This window comes from Strix aluco, chromosome 8, assembly GCF_031877795.1.
Source record: "Strix aluco isolate bStrAlu1 chromosome 8, bStrAlu1.hap1, whole genome shotgun sequence".
Lineage (NCBI taxonomy): Eukaryota > Metazoa > Chordata > Aves > Strigiformes > Strigidae > Strix > Strix aluco.
This window is the reverse complement of record NC_133938.1, coordinates 31,210,344-31,232,771: the sequence shown is the minus strand read 5'-3', so window position 1 is coordinate 31,232,771 and position 22,428 is coordinate 31,210,344. Positions and strand designations below refer to the sequence as shown.

At 42.0% G+C, this 22,428-nt stretch overlaps 1 protein-coding gene across 11 annotated transcripts in view; it reads left to right on the top strand.

Moving 5' to 3' along the window:
* Window positions 1-6,952: 6,952 nt before the first annotated feature.
* RALGPS2 (Ral GEF with PH domain and SH3 binding motif 2) overlaps window positions 6,953-22,428 on the top strand; it is a 131,524-nt gene continuing 116,048 nt past the window's right edge. For 2 of the 11 annotated variants that reach the window (XM_074832993.1, XM_074832984.1), the window contains exons 1-2: window positions 7,384-7,809; window positions 14,654-14,749. The gene's annotated coding sequence lies outside the window, so the exon portion shown is untranslated. The other 9 variants (XM_074832996.1, XM_074832995.1, XM_074832985.1 and 6 more) reach the window with 8 other exon arrangements.

Here is a 22,428-nt window from a genome sequence, read left to right as displayed (position 1 = left end):
CTAAAGCTGAACCATCTGACTATCCACATCCTTCATAGGAAAGCTCTTCAGTAATGGATGGCAAGGCCTTCAATGGGGCTGCACCTACTTCTACCAGTAGACGTTATACTCTTAGATGTACAGACAAGGATTATTAGCTGTGGATAAAAAAGACATCATAGATCTGCTTTGTTCTGCATTATTTCTGAAAATAATGCACAGTGTTTTTTGAGACAGGGCAAAAAATTCTGTTTTCCCATCTTTGCAAGCAGTAGCAATTATGACTTCAAGGAATTGCAAAATGTAGTAAACAAGCCAAAAGAGCAATGACTAGAAAGCACGGGTACTGACTCCAGTTACTTCCTATGAAGCTCAGGGGAATGATGAAGTGAAATCCATAATTTCTTCTATACAGGAGGAAGAAAGAGTATAAAAAAAGAAAAAATTGAAGAAACTCCTAGAGAAGGGTGAGGTAATTTTTTAGTATGTTTCTGACAGGAACATCATTGCTTTGTACCTCTACTGTAACAAGTAACAAGATGCTCAGTGCATCTCTAATACCTTTCACGGATTTCGAGGCTCCCACTAAGCACTAAGAGATGGATTGTGACTGACCATTCTTTGACTACAGTGGATGATGGATGCAGAGTAAAGTGCTTCCCTAATTAACGTGACCCACATGAGGACCAGGCAGGATGGAGTCTTGCCCAGAAGGCAGGAGCACAGGATCTGCGAAATTGCTCTTCTTTGGTTCTCCTCATAAAGGAAAGACAGCGAGCTATGGCTCTGTCCTTCTCCGTGTCAGGACATGGAGAGGTAAGTACACAGCACATCTCAAAGGACCGTAACTGGCCAGGCTTCCCACCGTGCAACTAAAGAATTCTAGGAAGTTTCCTTCTTTTTAAAGCAGAACACTTCCTGATCCACCCATATAATGTTACCTCTTAATGACAATTTGACTGATTAACTGAATGGTATTAACTTAATCTGCTCCCAATTTACTATAGCCTATAATGAAACTACACTGAATCTGTGGGTGCAATGATGTTCCCCGTTGTATGGTCAAATGTACAGATTCCTGGAAGCTTAAGTTGAGCATCTCACTAACAACATTTCATAACACAGAAACAATGGAGAGCCAAGGGGGGTGTGTTCTGGTTTTTTAACTTTCCCAGTTGTTAAATATTTTGCTCAAAAATTGAAAAGGACTTTTTTTCTTCTCCAAATATCTGTTTAATCACTGCTTGAGGTTGAAAAGTGTGTTGGAGCAGATGGCAAGAACATAGGATTTAAGCAGGGGACAGCTGTAACCATATTAGGGAGCCTGGAAGATAAATCTCTCAAAGTCTTGTGGCAGACGTGATCATTACTTTGTTTACATAGATGAAATATTACTAGTTTTAGTTAACAGTTGCTGTCGTCCATATTTGGGAACTTTCCCCTTCAGATGGTCATTAAAACCTGTTGTAAATCATCATGTTTGTGCTACTTCCACACTGTGTATAAATCATGTAGGCATCCCAGCATCTCCATTTTTTATGGAAAATGTGTAGATAGATATTTATACAACATAAATTTGGTGTTTGCTTTCTATTAAGCAGTTTACAAGTACCGTCTCTAATGACATACTGTCTCCTGTGATGTACAGGGGTACCAGGAAAGCAGAAAAAGGAGGACATCTGTGTTCAGCCTCTGTGCTGTCACTCTGTTCTTCACCTCTAGCTCCCTCCCTGGTACTACCAGCATTGTCCCTGTCGCAACCGGCTCCTCTTAGGGCTCTGACATAAAGCATGTTTCTGCCTTTCGTACATCTGGAGCGTAGGAAGGCAACACACTAAAGAACAGTATTCCCTTCCTGTGGAAAAATCTGTAGGTTGCGTGAGAGACGGGGAGGAAACAACATGTTATCTGTGTGCAGCTTCCTCGCTGCTGAGACATGTGGAAGAACCTTTGCTGACCTTGGGAAAACAATGCTTTGCAGATGTAAAGAGGTAGTCCTCTTAAAGTGTGGATATTTTATAGATATATATTTTTATATATATACATATATATATTTACATGTACATTTGGGTGAATTCAGAAGCTGCTGCTTGGACACACTCTTTAAAAAGTTGTGATCTTAAAAATATTACAAAAAACCCAGAACCAGATCAGACTGATAGTATGTCATTATAATTCCAACTCATCCCTTCACTACTGCTGGAACTGAGGAACAAGTAGATGTGTGTACCTAAGGAGGTGTTCCAGCATTAATCACAACACCTTTAGGAGCAAATATTAGCACATCAGTTGAACACACTGAATTAGAGCAGCTGTGAAGCTTACATCCACTCTTCAGCACAGCATTCCTGGTAACATTTTCTTCCTCCAACTGTAAATTCTAAGCATGTAAGGTGTCTGGTGTCTATTTGAACCAGATTTCTCTGGTACGGACATTTTTATCCATTGGAATATTTTTTAAGCTTAGTTTCAAGTTTAACTGAACCAGCTGAAAATTCCATTTTGTTATGATTGAATTAGGAAGCTCATCCTCCTTATTAAAAGGGAGAAGATAATATGTGTGTATTAAGCATAGACATCCTCCAAAAGGAAGGAGGAAGATGGTGATAGTTACATCAATGTTATATTTATCTGGTTCTGACTTCTATTTTACCTACAACAAAGGCAAGGGCACCACAGAGAATCACAGATCAAAAAAGGAGAAATACGTAGGTGTAAATGTCACAGACTACTTACCTTACTAGAACCCGGATATTAATTGCACAATGTAAAGCACTGTGTTTATAAAGCCAGACCTGTATAGGTAAGCACTTCAAAATCAGGAAATAACAAAATTGAGGTGGCAGGTACCACAACTGTGCTTCAGCACTGTGATGCAGTCTTGAGATAGGATCACACAGTTTCAACAAAAAATTATACAATTTTATTCTCACAAATTGACAAGTAAATTTAGCAATATTTTACATTTCTTTAGCATCTCTCAGCCTGAGGTACTGTGTGAATTAAGTGCAGCTAGAGTCACGGAATAACTTGGTCAAAGAGTAAGAATAGAAAATAGCATGTACAGGTTATATAAATAAAGTATTTTCTACTATATTCTCATTCCTTAGGGAACTATATGCTTTAGCAGTTATCTGGTTGGGACATCTCATATCAAACTGATTAAACTAATGACTTTTTATGATAAAAACTGTTTCTAGATTCAGGCAATGTTAGAACTTTACTTAGTGCCAAGTAATTAGTAATTAATGAAGTGATAACTAGGTGCCCAAATGTAAGATATACTCTTTCAAATCATTAGTTACCAAAAGGAGATTAAGAAGTACCTTTTCTGCAGTACTCGGGAAGCTTGGCTGAAAGGTGACAAAATTAATTTGATTTTATATTAATGTGTAGTTTTAATCCCAGAGATTTGTATGCACCATGACATGTTCAGTCATAATCACATATTGTTTCTTTTTTCCTTAAATTTTTTAGAATAATTTCTATTGTAATCTATAGAAGAAAAGCTGATTGCATTAAAGTAATTTACATGATAATTTTTAAAATCTAAAATGCTTATGCTATCTTCTGTTAATGGAAGTATAATAAACAGTGATTGTACTCTGCTGGCATTTTTATAGACTTACAATAGCAAGTGCTTCAGATTGCAGCCTCAACATTTCATTACAGCTGCTCCTGCAAACATATTGCAGTTTGCGCGTGGAAGCATACACATTTTGTGTTGCCTAATGGAAAAATGGTTTTGATCTGTGAAATCAGAAATACACAGATAAATTTCCATCCTCTCAGTTGGTAAATAATGTTGAAGACACAAGCTGCTGCTTTCAAAAGGAAATGTTATATCCTGGATAGTTTGAGGGATTTCTATGTACAGTGAAGCCAGTTACACTCTTGCAGAGGAGCGTATCTTCTTTGTTGGGCAGTGAATTACACAAATAATCATTGCTACTAAAATTTGGGATAAGTATGTCTGAAAAATAACTTCTGAGATCCATAGTAAATAATTATCCAGAAGAAAAATATTCATCTGCAGGATGGCTAGACAAATACCGGTTCTAAATTTGTTCTCTCAAGTGAAAGTGGTGATGGCAAGTGTCATGCCCTGTCGGCTGTTAAGATTTTCAGCCACATTCATGTGGAATGATTCACGTAACAGTGTTTGTTCAGGTTTGGTCTTCTGCACCTATTCCCTCACAGTCTGCCAGCCACAAGTGACAGTGGTTTCCTGTTACATTTGACAGCATCTTTCTTAATTATAAACAGCTATTTTGCCACATATTTTCATCTAGTCATTTCCTCTCTTTTTGATGCTTCCTGTGATTTGAATATTTAACAGCACAGCTGCAATATTCAACTAGTAATGAATTTTAAATGGAATATTTAGTATAACGGGGAAAATCTGTACCTATAAAATAATAAGGAACATCAGCTATGTGTATAGAGCGGGTGAGCAACTGGATATTGGAAGGTGTTATGTTGGAAAAGATTTCGGAATCACAGGGGGAAAGCAACTAAACATGAGGCTCTAGTGTGAAACTGTGGCGTTTCAGCACTTAAGTGGAATTGGGCATTTCAGTTTCACAGTCTAACATACATTCTCCTTCCCACTCATTCTTTAAAACTCTTTTTGATACAAAACGGTGGCAAGGCAGCCAACATTTTCTGTTTTTTTCCATTTCATACCTTGACACATCGCATGCATGACTGTTCATATACTGAGATTTCTAGTGAACTACTGCCTAGGATGCACGTGTATTTCTTAAACCAGTATCTTTGTTTTCAACCCCTCTACAACACATAACCAGATTTCTTCCCTCCAGTGTGTACTGTCTTGTACTGATGACTGTTTATTAATATTGAATGTCACTATATTGTCTTCCTACACAGTTGGGCCACTCCAAGTATCTTCACAATTTGCCCCACAACTGTGAGTAATTTTGTCTTCTACAAATGTTGTCTCCTTATGTACAGCCTTTTCCCTAGATTATTTTTAAGGGTATTTACAACAAAACCTTAAAACCACCTTATTCTTTTGGCTTTTCACCATGATTATTAACGACTACGCGCATTCTCCTGTTTCATCTCTCTTAGTTTTTGGTCCATGACATTGCTTCTTCCTCACAACCCACTATGTAGTTTTTCTGGAAACATTTAATGAGAGAATTGTAAGATGTCTTTCAAAATGTGTCACCTAACCCCTATATCCACCACTTAACTAATGCTGAGAAGCAGCTTGTTATGTGACAAAGTAGTTTGTCTCCTGCTTTAGTGAAGGCAAGTAGCTTACCAAAAATTTACCTTTGCTTCCCCCTTCTGAGGTGGGAACTTCCTTCCTGAGGTGTCTTTACTTCCTTTTTTTTTTTTTCTCTCTCTCTTCTTCCTATAATATTTTCTTATTTCTGCGTTAAAACTTGTTGTGGTTCCAAATCTGGTGGAATATTCTTTCCATTCACTGACTCACCTGCTGAAAACTTTGCAGAACGATGGTATTTGGCATTTTCCTTTCCTTTCATTTATCTTGGTTCAGAATGGGTTTGACACTATGCCAGATTACTGTGGTAAAAAAAAACAAACAAGAGGAAAGAATGTTCTCTTTCTAGGCACAAAGCTTTATTAAAATTGGGAAAATGGCACTGTACCTGAAGGTAATGCCTTTCTGCTTCACTGTCAAACCTGTGCCTACAGTTTCTCAAATCCTTCCTGCCTCATTTCCCTGTCACTGTTTAAAAAGCTAGTACCACCTTTCTAGCCTGCTGTACTCCTTTAATCTGGGCCTCTGGATCCTGATGCTCGGGATCCTGGTTCCTATATTCTCATCAGTGTGCCAGTCTATTAAAAATCAGAAACTATGCATAGCAGGTGGCTCTATATTGCATTAAAAATACAGAGCGGGTGGCTACATATTGGACGGCAGCAATGGGTTATCCAGTCTACAACCAAATTACTGACTCCATCTCCCAAGGATGTGAAGGAAGCAGTAACTATCTTAATTCCATGACAGGATGAAAACAAGTCAATTCACAAGGTAATGAGATTAGGTATTGTTTGCAAAGCATTCTGAATATGCATAAATGCTAGCTATTAATTATTGTAATAACTCACTCGGGCTGGAGCCTCGCTGGCGGGGGGTGTAAATGAAAAAGTGGGCGATGCCAAGTCCTGTCTCCGTGACAGCAGCATTGTCAAGTCCTGCGACTTTATGGCATTTCCTGCAAAATCTGGTGGTTTTCTGAGAGCTTTCACTCCTGGAATGCTGCGAACACCTTGAAGGCCTTGCTTCCCTCTTGTAAGCTAAGAATTTCTCAACGACTGTGGGAGCAGAGAAAAATCTAGAGTCCTTGCACTGAGTTCCTTCTAAATGAATGGATTTCTTAGCAATGTAATGTTTTTGTTTCTGAGCCGGTCCCTTTCCTTGCCCCAGCTATCTTTCCTAAGAAGGGGAGCGGCGCCTCCCGCAGAGCTGTTCGTCTTCCCGCGCCTTTCCACCTGCGGTGGGGGTGTACGGGCGCCGCCCGTCGCCAGCGCTCGGGCCAGCCACCGGTAAGGGAAAGCGGCGGCGGGGGGCGGTGAGCCGGCCCGGCGAGGCCGCAGCCGGGAGGCCCCAGGAGGGGGCAGACCCCGGGGCCGCCGCCCGCTGAGGCGGCAGCGCCGTCCCCCGGGGCCGGGCTGAGGGGCGGGAGGGCCACGCCTCAGAGCGAGGCCGCCCCGCGCGCCCTTTCGTCGCTACGGCAACCGGCGGGCGCCCGCGGCCGGTAGGGAAGCGGCTGAGGCGGGAGGGGCGGGGCGCGAGCGGCGCATGCGTAGGCCGCGCCAGGCACTGGCGTTCCACCCCCCTGGAGGAGGCGGGCCGAGGGGGCTCGGCGCGCATGCGCGGGGGCGGCGGGTTCCCCCCCCCCCACAGCACCCCCCGCGCGCGTGTGTATGTGTGTGTGTGTGTGTGTGTGAGTGAGTGAGTGAGTGCGTGCGTGTGTGTGCGCGCGCGGTGGCGCTGCCGCCCGCCCCCCCACAGCCCCCCCCGCACCAGCGCGGCCCGGAGGCGGTGAGTGGCGCTGCGCGGCCGCAGGAGGAGGAGGAGGAGGAGGGGGAAGCCCGGCAGCCCCTCCAGCAGCCGGAGCGGCTTCCCCGTCCTCGCCCGCCCCCCGCTCATCCACCCCCCCTCGCCTCGCAGGTGAGCCGGGCTGCCGCGGGAAGGAGGCGAAGGAGGAGGGAGCCCTGCGGCCGGCGCCCGCCTCCGCGGGGAGCCGCGGCGGGGCTTATTGTCCGGCTGCTGGGAGGAGGAGGAGGAGAGAAAAGAGGCTTAACCCCGGCCCGCACGCCGGGCCCTGAAGGGCTGCCGGCCGGGGATTGGAGGCGCGCGTCCCCTCCCAGATCCGGGGAGGGTCCCGGCCCCCACCCGTCACCCCGCCGCCGGCCGGCACCGCGCGGAGCCCTGCGCTCCGCCGCCCACCTGCCGCCCGCCTCCTCCTCACACGGGCGCCGCGGGGAGGGGGGTGGCGGGCGGCGGGGAACGGGCCACTCGCCCCCCGCGGGCTGGGCCGGCGGCTCGGCAGCGCCCTCTCCCCCGGCCGCGTGTGCGGGGGGGGGGTGTGTGCGTGTGCGTGCGGAGGGCGACGGCGCTGCGCGGCTCCCCCCTCCCGCCCCCGGCCTTGCTGCAAGATGGAGGGATGCGCGGCTGTGGAGCGAGCCCGGAGCGCGCCTCCGGTCGTTGATTCCCCCCCGCCGCCGCTACCTGCGTGAGGGGCCGGAGAGCAGGTTGTGGCCTGGAGGGGGGGGGAAGCTGCCCGCCCCCCCTCTTTGCTGCGTAGCGAGGGCACGAGAGTGTTGTTGGTGCGTGTGGGGATGGGCAGAGCCGCCTTCCCGCGGGGTCCCCGCGCTCGGCGCCGCGGTGGGGCCTGAGGGAGGCTGGGGCGGAGGGGGAGGCGCGGCGGCTGGCGCGGTGAGGTACCGCCTTCCAGTCAGCCCCTCCCCGGGGTCCGAGGCACCTTCCCGCCAGCTACATGAGGCAGCGCGACCCCGGGGGGGCGGTGGGAGGGGTATTCAGGGTATCCACACGACGTAGCGTTTCTTTTATCCGAAACGGGGTAAGTTCAGAGCACCAGGAGTGCGTTGCCTTGTGGTAGGCGGGGATCTGCTTTAGAGGGTGGGCAAATAGATGCTGTTCCTTTGACATCGGGAGCGTTTGGCATATTTTTTTCCAGGCAGTGCATGCTGGAAAAGCAGTTCTATAGATATATTTTAAACCAAGATGAGTGGTGATGATAGGAATAGTTTGAAGTAACTTGTCCCTGTGTTTTTAATAGTAATTACGGGCCTGGTGAAATTCTGTCAGCGTGTTTATCTGTTTGAGAGATCCCTCTACTGACAAAAGGTGCCTTTGTACAGGTCTTATTCCCCTGCCCTCCCCTTCTCTTTCTATGCTAAACTAGGGGGCTTTGCTACGAATAACTAGAAGAGGTGGAGGCTATTTCTTTTCAAATGGGATAGGTGCATAAGCAGGCAATCAAATGTTTTGTAGGCCTGCAGTTCTTGAGTTTCTCTCAAGACTGGAAAATGTCATAGGATGCATAACGATTATTTTTGGGTTTTTTTCTTACACTGCTTGCTTCTGCAGCTGACTTGATTTTAGTAGTGTGGTGGTGGTGCTTTGTTTCTGCGCAGAATGGGCGTAACTTTCTATTCACATCAAACAGCGGTTTGTGACCTTTTTTGATACGTAGACCTATTGTGTTTTTCAGTGGTTGTGTACATCTTTGTTTAATGAACTTCAACTCACCAGTTTGATTTTTTTTTTTAATCTTATTAGATCTCAGCAGGCCATTAGAAATAATACATGGTCCAAAGGTTGAAAACTACTGACACTGCTGATACTTTTGTATTATTTTCATGCAAATGGTTTAATTTTTGACCCTTTTAAAACAACATCAAATAGAGAACAGTGTGGAGTAGAAAAATATATTGTCTCCCAGAGCTTTCTCTTGACAACACAGATGCATTTTTTTCCGTGTATTATTTGCAAGGTTTAGTATCTATGATGATACAACCAGAGGATTTCCATAAGCACCTCTGCATGAGCTGTACTGGCTTGGGCCCTGCTTCTGTAAATTGGTACGATCCACACATGTGCCAGAACTGCTTGAGTTAATTGGTACCATCAAGTACCACAGTATAACATAGTACAGAAGTTGGTGATTGCTTGTGATCTTTACTAGTAGTGTCTCTGGTTACTCTGAAAAATATTTCACGTTTCTGGGATAAATAATTAAATTTCATTTATGTTTGGTGGTTCTGTGTGTTGTGTTGTTTTTTGGTTTGTTTTTTTTTTTTTTTAAGGGTGTTCTCTTGCAGAAGCAAAACTATCCCAGCTTTGTACAGCCTCTGCACATCCATCCCTGCATGTGGGTTGCCTGCAGTCTTGCTAGAAGTTTGCTAAAGCTAGGTCACTTGAATTGAAAGAGTGCCCTCTGGCGAAACCTGTATTTAGAGTTTGGACTGTATGTAAAGAAGCACTCCTGCTAGTCTGCAATTAAATATTCCTCCCAGCGAGGCTGGAGATGTGTCCTGCACTGAAATGCTAGTGTGGCGTGGCTGAGATGGGGGACGGGCAGTCACCTCCAAATACATGTGGAAGATGTACAGCAGTCACTTGGAGTCTGTGAGCCTCCTTGTGAAATATTCTACCTTGTAATTTATTTTGCTGGATTTTTGATGAGAAGCGTTTGATTCCTCAGTCTAATGGAGGAAAAAAACCCCACAACCCTTTTCATGAGGTTATCCTGTTTACTGTTGGATTGGTTTTTTTTTTTCCTCGGAAACCTCTCTTTGTGCAGAATTTTTGGAGAGATGTTTTTCTCTTCCACACTTGTATCTTGCTGGTGACTGTTTAGGTTGAAAATCCCAATATTCAGATATTTTATTGATCTTGATGCTGCTCAGCACCAGTGAACAAGAATGAAGATACAGGGCTAACTCTTTAATTGGAGCTACTTGTGTAAACTTTGATTTTAAAATTGGCTGTGTATGTAATAAATGTGTTTAAGACTTCAGAAAGCTAATGAGGTTTTAGTGTGCTCATGTTCTGCTTGACAGGTCTTTGAATATTAAAAGATTTGAATTGGTAAAGACACACCTCCATATCAAACAGTGTCTTCTCCTATTTTTTTTATCATTGAGATTAGGGATTAATATTTTCCTTTATATTTGCTTGAAGCTGAGTCATTTGGGCCCCTCCTTTCATTCAGTAAATAAAGCTGAGTTGAAAACTTCCCTTAGGGGTGGGGAGTGTAATTGTTTGCATTTTGTTGAAATGTAAGACCCCAAAGGCATGGTATATTTCAGATTTGAGTGTTTTACAGTTTTTAATATTTGTGCATGCATAGCATTTACTGCATGAATTTCATGTGGGCTTCATGTTTTATCTGTTTATGAACTAATCACCTTAAACTGCTGAAGCAAAGGAGTCTTAACACCCGGTTGGGTGTTTCAAGTAGATGCTCTGTATGCTTAGTCCCCTAGAATGTGCAGAGGTGTGACTGCAACTTTTTCCTTTACAAAGATCCTTAAAGACATTATAGGACTCCAGGGAAAATGGCATTGGAATCCTTCTTGTGGGCAAGCTGGTACCACCCAGTATTCTGCCAAGTGGGAAGGGGACATCTGAAATCTGAGCTGGAGCAAGGCAGTTGTGGGGTGTCACAAAGCTTGCAACTCCTATGCTGCAGTGGCTGCCCAGTCACTGGGCTATGCTGGTGGCAGCACCTTTGTGCAGTCAGGAGGAACTGTGTAAAGCCGGGGGAGGGAGGGGGAGAGGGTGGCCCAAAGTTACAGAAGGGGAAGATGTACTCAGCAGCATGGTATGTTCTGAACATTGGAGCTTCTTGCCATGGCTTGCACAAGTTAGCATGGTGTAATGATGGTCATTGAACCTGCTGGCTGGCTGTGGAAGAGGGAGACTGTTTCCAGTCTGTGTTTCAGTTTATAGGAGCTTTGTCTAGAAAAACTGACCCATTCATTGCATTTTACCGTAGAGCAAAATAAAACACTGGGAAGTCTAGTGGGCCAGTACTGAGTATTTTAAAATACAATGTTCCTCACATGCATAAAAGGTTAATGTTTATTCTCTCGGTCTCGCTGTTCTGAGGTGTGCTACTCTCGAGTACACTCACAGCTGGTCTTTTCAAAACTCCTTACAGGCTTCCAGATGGGTTGTAGGCTGTCAAATGACACAAATGGTGTCTTCCTTGAACCCATGGAGATGCCCTGAGAATGCTCTCAGGAGCCTTGCTATCCCAGGTTTATTGTCAGCGTAACTTTTTCCATGGCTGTAATTTCAGTGCAGAGAAGTGACAGCCTCCATGCTTATTGTGTGCCTTTCCGTAAGTAAGGCTAGGATTCCTTTTTCCTGTGTTTTTTCCCTCTTCCCTGCCTGTGTTGTCTTACAGTCCCAACTACAAGAATGACAGTTTAGGTAGAACTGCAGGGCAATAATGCTGGGGAAAAAGAAGCAGCATACCTTGCAGGTCCAGGAAGCTTTGCCCTTGTTTCCGTAGGGCTGCACCAGTCAGACTGTGTTTTGGCTTTGTGACTGTCAAGTGCATCAACAAGTCAAGGTTTTCTGCCCAAGAAAATCTCTGGGTGTGCTGCAGCACACCTCTCTGCCTGACACTGAGAAGCTCAAGAGCTGCATGGTCAGAATATCAAGAAACAGTCTTGTCAGCCCCCTGTATGCATCATATTTGTGGTTTAAAACCCTGCCTATTTCTCAGTGGTAAAGAGCAGCCTCCTTTGTTAAAGATTAAGCCTGTAACATGGGAGCTGATTTGATGCCAAATTTGAGAGAGCAATGCATCTGTTGCTGCTTGATGGTTAAATGGAAGCCTTCCCCTTTTTTTTCTCTTGGAGGCAGATACTGCTTGCAGTCAGTCCCCTGTGGTAGGATTCATCTTGGTGCAAACTCTAGGAACATTTATTCTGTTCTTTGAAGTGTTGGACTTGTGACCTATTCTCCATGGCTATTTCAGAATTTCATTTATATGAATGCATTTCACAGGCAGTGTAAACTCTAGGTTGCAAGTGAACTGGGAGAGGCATGTGCCTGCCCTATTTTCTCTGGTCTATCTGGGGAGACTTACAGTCTCCCCATATATTGCAAGTGTGACCACAACAGTTAATGTAGCTCAGTGCCTCATCAGCATGTAGTTGAGATTTGAACATGGATTAGAACAAGCTGGCTGAAGTTCAATCCAGATAAAATATACATGATGATGTGGATGTAATTATCAGCCTTCCTAATTGAAGGAGTGCGTTTGCCATTAGGTAGAAGTGTTAGTGCCCTCTTGTGACTCGAGTTTATTAGTTGTTGTTCTTAGCAGTCATATTGAAACAGTAAAATCAGTTTTTAAAATCTTTGACTAGAAGATTGAGACCTCCTAACCTGATTAGAGCTACCTAGAATTTGGCTGGAAGTTGTCTCTGCCCATCCTCTCCTTGGTTTTAGATCGTTATAGCAGTGCCTAGTGCAAGTAATGAAACATAACTTGGGAAGAGCCTGGGTCAGTTAAGGAAGCACGAACAGCATGCCTGGGGATAAGCAGAAATGCCAAAGAGGGGGACTGATTGTTAATGGGGTCCTCTGCCGAAAAGTGGTTGGTCCAATTTAGTAATTTCTTACAGCTCGTGAGTCTCCTCACTTATACTGATTGTGCTGTACGTCCGAGGGCTGAAGCACTCAGACTGATAGAGAAGAAGTGTGTAACAGGTGTGGCAGAGGAGAAGCTTGAGATAGGCTGGCTTCCATGCTGTAACTCCATTTTAAGGCAATTTGGAGGCAAAATGTGGTGCTGAAGGTTTTGCTGGCTTTGGAGCAGTCTCAGTAGGAGTCAGCAGCACTGATGCTTTGGGATATGTATGTGTTACCTCTTTTTAATGGAGCTATGGTATTGGCAGCAATCAATTAAGTCTGAAGTGCCCTAGGACAGGCTATCAACTCTCTGACCACTGTCGTAGTATGGCATTAAAAGCTGTTTGATTTGTGCCTCCCTCATTATTCATTAAGGGACAGCTTTGAGACTATGGAATTTGCTTTCCTCATTGAGACGGGCTCAGATTGATCGTGCTGGGGAAGAAGAGTATTGATCTTCTTTAAAAGTTGAAGGTGTATTTCTTAGATAATAGTGGCTAGATAAAACTGGCAGAGATCCCGAAAAAGTGATCTTAATGCAGTTTGTAAATTGGATTGCTTTTATCACATTATTAAGGTGCCCAGGGTTTGGGATAATTGTCTAACCTATAGTATTATATTTTCATTTAGATTTAGAATAAGTGGTATAATGTCACAGAGTGTGGCTGGATTTGGACCAAAGGGTGAATAAGCAGGACAAAACACATTTTCTGATGTGTTACAGCCTTTTCAGATAAATGTATAGGCAGGCAGAAGCCTCCAATTAAAAGCTGAAAGTCTCAATTTACTAAGTCTTTCTTTGTAAGCTTCAGGTATGGTTTTATATCTGAAGAGGCATGTAAGCACATGTGGACTTGTGACTTGTTAGTTCCATGTAAAACGCAAATTTATAACTCTTTAAAAGCTTGTGGTTGTTGTCCACTTGTTTTATTGCCAAGTTGTTAGTTTGATCTTCTAATTGTTGTTAACTTCTGTTGCTTGATAAAGTTGGGGTCCTCCACAGCTGTAACTAATTTAAATTGGTTTGTAATTGAATTAGGTTGTGACCCCACATGGAGCAAGGCAGCTTTTTTTGACTGCTCACTTCCCATACTGTTCTGGCAGAAACACTAGTAGAGTGAACTGCATCAGGGAACTTAGCTAAGAGATTAAGCTTTTTTTTTTTATTTCCTTGCCTTATTTTTCAGTTTGATAGTTCCCCCAAACTATTTATTCTTCAGCCATACAAAGTCTTGTGCTGATGTCATGGCAGAGAAATGAATGAAAAAAGCAATTAGTGGCAGAGATGACTAGCAAGTACAACATCAGAGTTCCCATAAACCAGCTGACATCAATTAAGTGGATCAGTTGTCCCTTTGGTTATAGCTGTGCTTGTGGAGTGATGATTTCTGGTATTAGAGCACAGGCTCAACTCTCTTGAATCCCTAGCTGGGTTTGCAAGTCTGGGAACTTGGGAAAAACTTCTTCGTTTCAGATTTCGTGCAGAAATATTTGAGGCATTATAAGATCCTTGTGACATTTCTGAAAATTCCTTTTGCATAGACCTAAACTTAACAGTCACTGCATCTTTTACAATAGGCTGGTGGAGTGAGTTAGGAATGGTGATGGTGTGACTGGAGACTTGGTAATAACAGCCATTTGTCTGATCAAGCGAAAACTAATACCGGAGCCTGTAAAGTGTTTCGGGGATTCCAAAAGCATCTGCAATCAGCTTACTTGTTGTGTGAAGCGTTAGAATGATGGTGGCATCGCATAGTTTTAGGTGTACATTTTGGATTTCAAAATGCACATAAATTTTTTTGAAGTGCTAATTCAATGAAAGAAAAAATGCCCCAAAGATTTGGACTATGCTCCCATTGCTGTTTTGCGCTGTCACTGATTAGTAACTCTAATATCATGAGGTGTATTGATAAAGCATATGGTTAAGTGTATGACTCATCATTGTATTGCCTCTCCTACTCTGTCACATAATTAATTTTCTCTGTGTGGTTAAAGGGCACCTGAACTGTGCTGCCGTTGCTAGCAAGTCCAGACCACTCTGCCAACAGCCTTGTCTTTGATTACCAGCCAGTTTCCCCATGTGCTTTATTGGTAAGTATACCTGAGCAGTGGCAGCTATTACATTTATTTTTAGAATAATAGTCGCATACTTTTAGACTGACCAGTTTGTTTGGGCGTTAGTTGTCAGGCTTGTCTGGCAAGTACATCTAAATAATTTTTATATTCTTATTGATCAAACTTTTATGGAAATATACCAACAGGCGTTTTGGAAAGGAATAATGTATAAGAAGAGAAGGAATCTGTTGAGTTCGGTCCTTCCATGCAGTTGAGGTGATCTTCAAGTGTCTTCTGGAGCTCAGAGTGTAAAATTACTGAAGGCTTAGCAAGATTTCCTCTTAGCTACACACTAACCCTGTGCTTCTGAGAACCATGAATGTGGTGGACAGTGCGTGGCCTGAAACTTGAGATGTTTGTTAGGGCAGATAAAACCTGGGCCTTGCAGGTCTGCCTTAAGATAGGACGAGGATAAACATTACCTAGGTATAAGGCTTTGTTATTACTTTTTAATACGCCATACATGGATGGTGTCAGGTGTGCAGTTTCTAATGAAACTGTTTTCCATTTTATTTATATGATAATAGCAAATGTCCCTCTGTAGTCAAAATGTTTTTGCTACTTCCTGTTTGCAAAATGCTTGGCTAGCCACCCTTTGTGGGATGATTGCCCTATTGGTGATACACAATTTCTTCTAATCCTCCTTTGGTTTTTTTTTCCCTCCCAATCTGGGCCTATTTGGGATTTATTTTGAACAGATTTTGCCAGAAAACTCTTTGATAATAGATTTTGATATTCTTAGTGATATGCCTTGCTAAAAGTGCTTTTCTCCTTACTAGCGGACAATAACTTTCTTTCTGATCCAGTGTAGTATATGGCATTTCCAGTCATGCTAATAGGTAATTTTTAATGGTACTGTAAACAAGTATGTATGTTTTACAAATGTGCCAAAGGTAGTAGTACCAAATCTAATTGCGGTATGAAACTGTGATTCTTTGGTGGTTTTTTTTTTTGTACCCTTGTGTAGATCTAGCTATGCTGGCAGAAGGTTATTTTATTTGTGGAAGTTGTTCAGCTCTGCTGGCAATATCTGTTGAAGTATTCTGGGTGGACACTTTGAACATTTCTAAAGGAATTTGGAGAGCAAAATGCTGTTAACCAAATTGTTAGTCAGGAGATCAAACAAAAAGGCAAGCTTGATTCTGTTTTCAGTTGGGGTGGGCGCTGGATCTACAGTGTTTTGAAAAGTTGAAGGCATATTAAAGAAGAGGAAAAAACTGCTTTTGAGGTGCAGTATTTCTTTACCTTTGAAGGACGGCAGCTATTCATAAACAGATGGTGTGCTTTAGGACCTGCTTGCAGATAGCGCTTCCTCAATATCTGCATGTAATGGCTTGCCCTTGTACTTAATTAACTTGCTGACTTTTTTTTAATGCGTATAGGGTCTGTGTGATGACAGAACTCTGACTATTTCGTGCTGTGACTTGTGTTTAATACTTCTGAAAAGTCAATCTTGCCTCTTTTCTGAAGCTGTCTTAGTGGTGGAAAGGCTTCTTCATTACGACCTAGTTCATGTTTCAGATAAGGTAATTTAACTTCTCTTAAAAGAAGCGTTCGTACAAACCTGTGTATAAGCTAGCATTGAGATACTTCGGTTTGTTAGAGAGATGTCTAAAAATTCTGTTAGAGACCACCAATCAGAACTGCTTTAGTTCTTTTTTTGGTAACAAATGCTGTATGACTAGGATGGGGAAAAGAAGCATCTGCGTATTTGTTGTTACATGATCCCAAATTATTTTTTATATGCACAATGGAAAGTTTTAAAGTATTTAAGGTGCCATTATGCCAGGACATCTAGAGAAGCTTATAAAAAATCTTGGTGTATTTTTTTGTCCTGTGAAATGGTGTGCCTTCCCTCTTCAATTTGATTAGCTTATGGGACAAAACTGAAACACTCAGGGGTGTGGAAGCAGTGTTGGACATTTATAGCATGTGCTTGTTAATAAGTGCAGAGTGACTATATGCAAAATGGGTATGAATTCTTAAACAAATTTAGACTTAGCGTACCAACAGTATATGTGTTAATGACCTTAGGCTGACACAGTTTTGTTGAGGAATAATTCTTGACCTGAATTTTATAACTTAGTTATAAGACAATAAAGATAATTAATTGAAAGGGTATTGTGGGGCCCAAAAAGCCTTTTATAAAGGATAGCTTAGGAAAATGTGAAATCTGTTGTGCAGATCTATATAGTAATATAATTCAGAGGTGTGTTGTATTTGTGTTATGCTAAGTTAGAGAAATCTAGTTAGCCTATGTTATGTGATACTGGTACAAAGGGAAGCTTGTTTGGTAAATAATGCAAGTAGCTAACATGAAAGAAGTCTTGCTAAGCTATTGTGCCCACAAAACTTGTTAAATCCCTCGTTTATTTGTAAACAAAAGTATATTGTAGAAAAGTTGAGAGTTTTAATAATGTCATCTGTACCTATTTTTTTTTAAAAAAGCTAGCTCTTATTTTCATGACCTAGAAAAAAATCCATGCTTTTACATACTTTTTCTTCTCCTCTTTCTATGTAGTGATAGTCTTAAGTGGAAAACAGAATCAGGCAGTAATGGACTCAAAGGACAGAAGTGAGATCTCTCCAGGGAACAGGAAAAAAGACAGACTTCGCTTGTTGTCTTGGGGTTTGGTGAAGTTTCTGTGTTGCTTTTTTTCGGATTTCTGTGTGGACTGATACTGAATGTCCTGGATATCTTCTTGATTTTACTAGTTGGAGTGAGGGAGGGAAGATAAGGAGAAGTGATGGGCTTCAACTGAACTTTTTGTTGCTGGTCTCTTTCTCTGGTGTTGTTTTTCCCTATTACATTCCAGGTCGTTACTGGAATTTGATATCTTTTTTTTCCCTAGGGCAATAGGGCGTGTTTCTATGATCTTATCATTAGACTAGCTGATCGGTATTTCTTTGCGGCTTTTTCTATATTTATGATTCTCCTAATGTTGGTAGAAGTGCTTTGCTTACAGGAGGAAAATGGCAGTCTTTTGGAATTCATAATTGGCACCTCCTCTAATGCAGAGGAGGCTGACTTTTTTTAATGTAGCAATCCTCAAAATCAGAAAACACATCTTGAAAGAGAAAAAGAGATCTTGTCTAGGTTGGAGATGCCATTTGCAAATTGTGTTCTTTTCTAGGGCTGGGTTGAGCATGGAGTTGCATCCCAGAGTGAATTGGTGTTGAGTTTGCTTCGTTCCTCAGTGAGGGAGCTGGCTTATGCGGCAGTCTCTGGTAGAGCAGGCCTGCTGCCTGCTATTTGATAGCTTTGTCAGATTTACGGTGTTTATTAGCCATGTGCAACTCAGCTGGAAAACAATACTCTGTTTGTGAAAAAAAGATTCTTACATTGGAAAGATCCTGTAAATCACTACATGAATATTACATTTAAATTGGTAACTGTGTTTTGCTGGTTTTGTTGAGGTTCTTTTTCTCTGTTGTCTCAGAGGTAGTGGAAGGTAAGTTTGTGTAGCTCATTGAAATACTTTCGCTTTTAAGTGATAAAGCTGTTTCAAAAGTATACCACCTGCCAAAACCACGCTAACCATGTTGTGGCTAGTGACTTCAGTGATATTTCAACAATAAGGTACCAATACTCTATTTATGATGTGGCTGACTCTCCTTCATGTTTAAGTGATATTCATGACCACAGTGAACCTTCCCAACTCGGCAAGCTGCATGTGAAGCTAACTAAACAATTAAAGTATTTTCAAAATGCAGCCAAAGTATTGGATTTTTCAGCCATTCTTTTAGCAGGTAAGAGGCAACTCACTTGCTGGTAGTATAGAATGGGAAAATGAATTACTAATTCATGTTGTTTTTTCTTTTTTTTAAAAGGCTTTTCTAATATGTATGATCTTGGCTTTGAGACAATGTTGAAAGATCTGAGTTTATTTAGTTGTAATGTATATTATTTTTTTAACTGTCAAAAAATTTATCCTTGTATTCATTTCTCTGACCAAATTATTTGTAGTTCAGATTTTCCAAATCCTCATGGGCAGTATCAGTTGAATCTCTCATGGTGGTGACACCATGAAGTGTTGCAGTATCACCAAGCATCAAAACGCAGTGAAGCCTTTTATCAAAGACGTAGCAGGGCTAAGGGAAGTGGGTGTGGATAGGGCTTGTGCGATCTCTCTCTGTGCTTCTGCCCCTCCAACAGCTGATTTGCTGTTACTGGCTTATTGGACTCCCATTTCACAACATGAGAGGTTGCAGCTTTTCTTTCCTATTCCTGGATGTTGGCCTTCCATCGCCAGTACACTTCATTTCTCATTCTGGGGTCCATGAGCTTTCTCACCTCGGAACCTGTGTATGTGTGTTTAGGAGGCTTGCTTTTCTCTGATGGTTTTTCAGGAAGGACAAAATGCACTGTGATCTACCTCTGGGGCTCATTAGTGTTGGAGGGGAGAGGCCACATGAATAACATCTTCATCTGGGCAGAGTATCCATCACAGTGCTGCTTTTCCTAGCTAGGAGGATGTGCCCGTGCCATAAGTTGATTGCTTGAGGTGATGCATTTAAAATTGGCTTTCTGTGACTATTCTGCAGGATCTTCTTTGTGTTTATTATGTAATAGAATATTTTTGTTGGAGGCTTGAAGCCAGATTTTACCAAATCTTCCTAGAAGGAAATAAGGGGAGATTCAAAACTGTTCAAACGGTTCTCAAGTTTTTTAAATACTGTTTATCCACTCTTTTTACATATATCTTTTAGATTCCAAAATTCACATCATCAAAAAAGCAAGAAATTAAGTACATTGTGTGGTTTGATTCTGCTTGATCAGTATATTTGGATATACTTCTTTTTCTCTGAACCTAGACACTGTATTAATTAGATTGTTGATGCCTTTTGTGTTTTCTTTAAACTAGAGAATTGGAATATTTTAGAGGGGACAACTGGGGGTCATCTAGCTCACGCTGTTGCTCAGGGCATGAAAAGACAGTTTATTATTAGAACCGTTTGGAAATTCTGCAATGTAAAGTATTTTAATATATCGTGTATGTTGTCAAATAATACCTTCCGGAGCTGCAAATTTACACAATTTCTGAACCAGGAATCAAATTCACTCCTTGCTGCAGTATTGCAGTGATAGGGTAACTTGTCTTAAACTCATGGTAATTGGGCATTAAAAATGCTGAGGTGGTGCAGAATTTAAAAGCACACAGTTCTGCACAATAGGATTCTCCAACTGGCAGCCCATGGGCTCTGGTCTGCTTCTGCACAGCAACAAAATGTCCTGCTGGCAACTGGCTTCCCTGGCCACCTCTCCCAGCCTAGTTTGTTTCCCAGCACAGCTTTCTCTTCACTGGGGTTTTTTTGTTGCTTCAAGCAAGGCTACTCCCTGTTTGGTGTGTATTGTCCACTTACGTTTCTTATGTTGACAGATTTCTTTGTACCTCCAGTACAAGGACAGTTTAATGTCAATAATGATGAAGCGATATCAAATCCTTGTCTCAGTTGTAACTTAGGCTACTGGTTCTAAATACGTAGAAACTTCCTCAGACCCTTTCAGTTCTCTGTATTAGTCATGGCTTTTTTTCATGTTTTTCCTGCTATTCAAGGTGAATCTTGCATGACAGCAAAAATGCTCGTCTTGGCCAAGCTGTGTATTTATTTGGGTGGCTGAAATTTTTTTTCTTAACTAAAACAACACAGGACATGACAGAGTCTCAAAGAAGTGTTGTATTTTCATTTAGATGAGGTGAAGAATTAGCTTTCATTGGTTTGTCCAGAATGGCTAATCTCTGTTGCTTAAGAGTGAGCCAGAGCTATTGATTAGTCTGGGCCAGAAGATCCCCTCTCTGTAGAAGATGGGGAAGAAAACACTTTTGTGCAAAATTTAGGACTGAACTCCTGCAAGGTTTCCTGACAGAAGTTGCCAGAGAACAGGAAAGCTTACCTGGTAGGTGTTTTAATATCTGAGGATCTTTGCTTTTGTTCTATTTGTGATTTCCCCAAGATTTGCATTGCTTAGTTGTTTTAGCACTGGGGTGATTTTGGCGATCCTAGAAAGGAAAGCAAAGCATTTTCTAATCAGTGTGCTAAGATTAGAGATTTCAGCTGTTAGTACTAACTGAAGTGGCAGTTTGTAGTGGATTTTTTTGGAAGGTGCCAGTCTGTGAGCTTTTTAAAGACACAGTTAACATTACTGAATGGTCACATAATAATGGTTTTTGTATTCCTGATTGTGATACCCTGTCATCTCATAGTGTGGACTTCCTTGCATTATAGCATTCTAGATTTACTTTTTATCAGTTTAACATAAAGATGAATGTAATTTTCTTTTTAATCAAGTGAACTGTTAAACAGCATGTTTGCCTTAAGAAGAAACAGTGTTATCTGCTGTAAAACACTAGATTTACATTCAAAATACCATTCTCCTCCAAATCTCTATCGAAACTATGTTGTGTACAGGCTGTCTCTCTGTCATTGCTCTTGGACCCAAGTTTTCAGCTTGCATGTATCTGCACTTAAATCAATTTTTAATGTGTGCATCCATTGATTAGGTAGAAATGGATGCAGCTGCATTTGATAAGCTGAAGGATATGTTTGAGTAATAATTATCTAGTTGTCCACTGAATAGCTCAAATATCCACGTAGAATTTGCATAGGCTATCACTTGTGAACTTACCGTGCTGAGTTCATAGTGCTGGAATAATCTTAAAAATCCTGCTTGCCAGACTGTATCAAAGGTATACTGGAATTTTTGTGTGTGGGGTAAATGAGCTGGACTTGACTTCTAAATCCTGAAAAGATCAGCAATGCTGTTACTTTGTCAGCAGTTGCCATGCTCTTAAAGGCATATAAAAATTGCAGGATTCCCCATGCTCTCTGTGAGATCTGGAAGAAAATGCTTATCCCTGCTTTGAACGTGTTCAGCTGTCCTCACTTGGCTTAAGTGTCTACAGCCTTTCTGTGCCTGTCAAACCATGCAGGCCAACCAGCACCATGTGTACCTGTGCATCTGGTGCCTTTACTTCTTTAATGCCAGTAAACTTTGTCCAGGTTGGTGTTTTCCTTTCCTGGCTTGTTGATCATATTGCCAGTAAATCCAGTGTAGAGCAAAAGGCTATATGTGCCTTTTTAGCATTTAATGATTTTTGCATTCCTTGTTTGAAGCATGGCTCACAAACTAGCATGCCTCTACCTCGTTAGGAAGTAATTTGAGAAATTATTTGATTTCCTTAGTCCCTGGTTAGTTTAAAGTTGTCATGTGTGCTGTAAAGAACTTTATCATTGATCTTTCCCCTGCAGTTTGTCATTTTCCCTGTTTTGTAACAAGAATTTGTGGCTTGCCTTTACTACCATTAGAGGTATACAAATGTTTTTGCATAGTTGGTTCTCGTGCTTTGCCAGGAGTGCTCTTCAAGTTAATGCTTGTGCTACATCTTGGTGTCTTTTTGATGCCTTCTGGAAAACATTGTATTCTACATCAGTTATACAAGTTCTACAAACTCTGTAGATATTTATTATGCCATTCCTTCTTTAGAGCAGATCCTTTCATCAATAATGTAAGTAGATGGCTTAGAAGTCGCTCCAGCAGGGCTCTCATTTGTACTGTCCATTTACCTGAAATCGCTTTTAGTTTTTTCTGGCAATTTGACTGTTGTTGTTAGTGCACAAGTAGTAAGGTGGGCATACCAGAATTTCAGGCTTTC